Source organism: Pristis pectinata, chromosome 24 (assembly GCF_009764475.1).
Source record: "Pristis pectinata isolate sPriPec2 chromosome 24, sPriPec2.1.pri, whole genome shotgun sequence".
NCBI lineage: Eukaryota > Metazoa > Chordata > Chondrichthyes > Rhinopristiformes > Pristidae > Pristis > Pristis pectinata.
Window position 1 is genome coordinate 157,133 of NC_067428.1, and position 5,153 is coordinate 162,285.

General features: G+C 44.6%; 1 non-coding gene across 1 annotated transcript; it reads right to left on the reverse strand.

Moving 5' to 3' along the window:
- Window positions 1-650: 650 nt before the first annotated feature.
- On the reverse strand, window positions 651-722 carry trnav-cac (transfer RNA valine (anticodon CAC)). Its single transcript has one exon. It is a non-coding gene; the product is annotated as a tRNA-Val (tRNA).
- Between the last annotated feature and the right edge of the window lie 4,431 nt (window positions 723-5,153).

Below are 5,153 nucleotides of genomic sequence, written 5' to 3' on the forward strand. Positions count from 1 at the left end.
TCTGGATACTTCATCAATGTTGTGAGTGTTCCTGTCTCCACCGCCCCCTCAGGTCGTGCGGTCCAGACACCAACCACCCTTCGGATGAAAACCTTCCGCAGACCGTCTCCAAACCCCTTTTCTCTGTCTCGGAACTGGACATTTCTGCCCGTCACTCCTCTGTCACTGTGGCTCCGTGTTTCCCCTTTCCATGGGTCAAGTCCGCCTGTCCTGTGTGTCCCGTAGCCCCGTCACGTGATGTGTTTGGTCTCACCTTGTCAGAGCTGTTCCCCTTGTTCTCCCCACTGCCCATTCCCCAACTTCCCTGCTACTAGACATTCCTTTGTTCCCTCTCTGCCCCGGTTCTAATGACGGGTCCTGGGACTGAAACGTGACTCGCTTACGATTTCCCCCTGACCTGCTGAGCGTTTCCAGCACTTCCTGTTCTATATCAGAGCACAGTCTCATACTGCAGAGAACATTGTGTATTGGACCATGGCTGAGCACCACAGAGTCCGTCGTTCCCCCCAACGAACCTGTCCACATGGAATAATGGAATGAAAGGGACTTTAACATTGATACGCGAGATTTTCATTCTAAGTGAAGTGAAATGTATATTGTAGGGATCTGTCACGTGACAGCGTCCTGTTGTAAAATGTTTAGCTGAAGAATAGCAGAGGATGGTTTCGATCCATCGACCTCTGGGTTGTGGGCTCAGCACGCTACCGCTGCGCCACTCTGCTCTTGGGCAAACAGTTGCATCGTTCTGTTTTATCCCTTTTATTCTTCTTTCCTGTTTCCTTTCCGACTTAACACAGTTTCTTTTGCTGCCTTCTGCTCTTTACCCCCACTTACTACTTTATCTCTTCCCATTCTCTTTCCTCTATTCCTCCTTTCTTCGTTCCTTACTTCCTGTCCCACACTGTTACCACCACTGTGCTGTCTGTGCTCTCCCCCGGGTACAAGGTAAAATTAAGAGGCGCATCTCTGGGAGTTAGCGATGCAATATCACAGGTGATTTATCTATGTCAGATGACAGTTTCCAAGCTCTCTGTGGTTCCGGACAACATCAGGTTTGGATTTTACAGTCCGAGTCCGTTCTGAGGTCAATCAGAATTCTTTGCTGGGACTTGTTCAAAGTTCAATATCACCAGCATGGAGATACCAGGGATTGAACCCTGGACCTTATACGTGCAAAGCATGCTCTCTCCTACTAGCTATATCTCCACTGCTGCTCCGCAATTTCAGATGTCCGCTCTTTTCTGGGTCTCACCCGTTGAACATAAAGCAGGTATTGGAACACAGAGAACAAGCCTGGCACCGGTCATTCGGCACATCCCGCTCGGCCATTCAGTGCCACCATGGCTTATCATCCAAGTTGAAGCCCCTGTTTTGTTCCCTCCCCACACGCCATGAAAACCTTTTGTTGCAGAGGCAATTTAGAATTAAATCAAAACAAGACATTAGATCTGGCGAGTCCGTCAGTTCCAAGGATGTCGCCGGAGGAAACACGCACATTCCGGTGAAAGAGAGACAGAACATTCGGACTCACGGTCGTGAGACCCCGCAGGGAGGGCTCCCGCTAAGCACAGTGAGGCAGCAGCAGGGAGCGGCCGCCTCCGGACAGCGCAGTGTTACCCAGCTGACAATGACGCACAGGAAAAGCTGCCGGATATCCAGAGTCCCTGGTTGGCTCGAAACACCACACCAATCTTCCAGTTAACAGCTGAATGCACTGACCGATTGCACCACACAGACACTTGAAGGAAGCGGGAATCAATGGGCCATTCCCGGGTTGGGAGCTGCTGACCAGGGACCGGTGCTGGGACCCGACTTTTCAAACCTGCATCATTTCTTTGGATCAGGGAGTCACAGACAATATAAAACAGAAAATGGTAGAAACACTCACTACGTCGAGCAGGATCTGTTGCGAGAGAAACAGAGGTAACGGTTCTGGTCGGAACAGAGTCAGTAGTGACCAGAACCACTTCACCGGAGAGAATTTCCAGGTCAACGTCCCAAATTCATAACGGAAGCATTGAAACACAGTAAAAACAGTGTCATTTATTCCATGGAATTTTCACTCCGGGACCAAAAAATCAACATCCCCTCAAAATTACACCGGTTACTTCGGCTGGACTCGCTGCTCCAGGAGTCGACAGGATTAGAATTTACGCGGGGAAATCCCAGTGCATTTATAATCCATCGCCTTAACCACTCGGCCACGACTACCGCGCTCCCCACAGCCCGGCAGGCAGAAGGACTTTGGCCATGGACTGGGATCAGTGTGTCCCGGGACAGGCGGGAACAGCACTGATCCCCAAGTCAGAGAAACAGGACTGATCCTGAACTATAAATAGAAACTACTGGAAAAACTCAGCAGGTCAGGCAGCGTCTGGGGAGAAACAGAGTTAACGTTTCAGGTCGATGACCTTTCACCCTGAACTCTGGGCGGGCAGTTGGATGGCTAGATGCTCACTCAGAGCGAGACAGGGTTTCCTCACTACACCCCCATACCTCCCAGTTTGTTCTCAGTCTCCGAATGTGGGCATAAGCCGCAGGGGCAGCGTTTATTGCCGTTCCCCAGCTGCCCTGGAGAAGGTGCTGCCGGGCCGCCTCCCTGGGCAGCTGTGCTCCGTGTGATGAGGGAGCTCACATTGGGCTCTTACTGACGGGGATGCAGGATTCTGACCTGGCGCCCAGGCAATGATGGCGATGGGGATCTCTGCAGGGTGGCCTGGGCTGGGCGGCCGGGCCGGTTTCACTCTCCTCCTCCTTTTTGATCAACCGACAGGCTTGCTGTGCCGCTTCAGACGTCATTCACCAGGTAACCCCATTGGTGTGGGCTTGAGTCACATACAGTCCACAGCAGGTGAGGACGGAGGGTTTACTTCCCCCAGCACCTGGGATTCATCAGGTGGGAGAGAGTGAGTTCAGTTTGCCGGGCTGAGCTTATGTCCCTTTTCTTGTCAAATGGCATTGACTTGACATTCCGTCTTCTCTCTCCCCAGGCGCGGCGTGACCTGCTGAGTTGTAGAGCATGTTTTGCTGTCATGTCTCCTTTCAAAACGCTGTTTCAAAGAATTAAGAAGATTTGAGATACATCTGCGTTTAACTGTTCAGGGTTAAGTTCTACAGTCAAATGAATGTTACTAAACTACTCAGCATCATGAAATACATCACATAAAGTTGTATTGCACACGTTACTACATAGGTTAAGTGCAGAAAGTGGCAAATGAAAGGATTCATTATTTCTCCATTTTAAAGGCCGTGTAAGAGCTTTTGGAAGTCTTGTCATACATTTGCGTTCAGCTGTTCAGGGTTAAGGTGTACAGTCAAATAAATGTTACCATACTACTCAGCATCATGAACGACATAACATAAAGTTGATTTGACAGGTTACTACATAGTTCAGGTGTGGAAACTGGCAAATGCAATAATTGATGCTTTCTACTTGCAAAACGATGTTTCAGAGAATTAAGAAGTTTTGAGATACATCTGCGTTTAACTGTTCAGGGTTAAGTTCTACAGTCAAATGAATGTTACTAAACTACTCAGCATCATGCAATACATATCATAAAAATGTATTCCACAAGTTACTACATAGGTTAAGTGTAGAAAGTGGCAAATGAAAGAATCAATGCATTCTCCATTCAAAACGCTGTTTTAGCCAAATTGGAAATGTGTGATACATTTGCGTTTAATTGATCAGGATTAAGTTCTACAATCAAATAAATTTTACAAAACGACTCAGAAAGATGAAATACATAATCTAAAGATGTTTTCCACAACTTACTGCAGAGGTCAAATGTAGAAAGTGGCTAATGAAAGAATTGATGGTTTCTCCATTCGAAACGCTTTCTCAGAGAATTTGGAACTGTTGTGATACATCTGCGTTTAACCGTTCAGAGCTAAGTTGAGGAATCAAAACAATCTTACCAATCTACTCAGCATCATGAAAACCATATCATCAACTTATTTTCCACAAGTTACTACATAGGTCAAGTGTAGAAACTTGCCAAAGTAAGCATTGATGCCTTTTCCATTCAAAATACGGTTTCAGAGAATTTGGAAGTGTTGTGATACATATGCGTTTAACTCTTCAGAGTTAAGTGACAGAATCAAATAAATGTTACCAAACTATTCAGCATCATCAAATACATGCCATAAAGTTGTTTTCCACAAGATACAATTAGGTTTAGTTTAGAAACTGGCAAATGAAAGAATTGTTCAGCGTTACGTTGTTCAACCAAACAGATGTAACCAAACTACTCGGCAAGATGAAATACATAAGATGAAGTTGTTTTCCGTAACTTACTACATAGGTTACGTTTAGAAAGTTGCCAAAGGAGGAATTGATGCTTCTTTCATTCAAAATACGGTTTCAGAGAATTTGGAAGTGTTGTGATACATCTGCGTTTAACTCTTCAGGGTTAAGTTCTACAGTCAAATAAATGTTACCATACTACTCAGCAGCATCACTACATAACATAAAGTTGCTAGTATCAGTGTAGAAATTGGCAAATCAAATAATTGATGCTTTCTCTTTTCAAAACGCTGTTGTGGAGAATTAAGATGTTCTCTGATACATCTACCTTTAAATGTTCAGGGTTACGTTGTAAATTCAAGTAAATGTCACCAAACTACTCAGCATCACGAAATACATAACATAAAGTTGTTTTCCACAGGTTACTAAGTGCAGACAGTGGCAAATGGAAGAATTGATGCATTCTCCATTCAAAAAGCTGTTTTAGCCAATTTGGAAATTTGTGATACATTTGAGTTGAACTCTTCAGGGTTAAGTTGTACAGTCAAATAAATGTTAGCACACTACTCAGCATCATGAAATACATAAGATAAAGTTGTGTTGCACAAGCTACTACATAGTTCAAGCGTAGAAAGTTGTAAATGCAATAATTGATGCTTTCTCCTTTCAAAACGCTGTTTCGGAGAATTAAGAAGTATTGACATACATCTGCGTTTAACTGTTCAGGGTTAGGTTGTCAAATGAAATAAATGTTACCAAACTACTCAGCATCATGAAATACATAAGAAAATGTTATTTTCCACAAGTTACTACATAGATTAAGTGTAGAAACAGGCAAATGAGAGAAATGATGTATTCTACATTCAAAACGCCTTTTGAAGCTTTTTCGAATATTATGATGCATTTG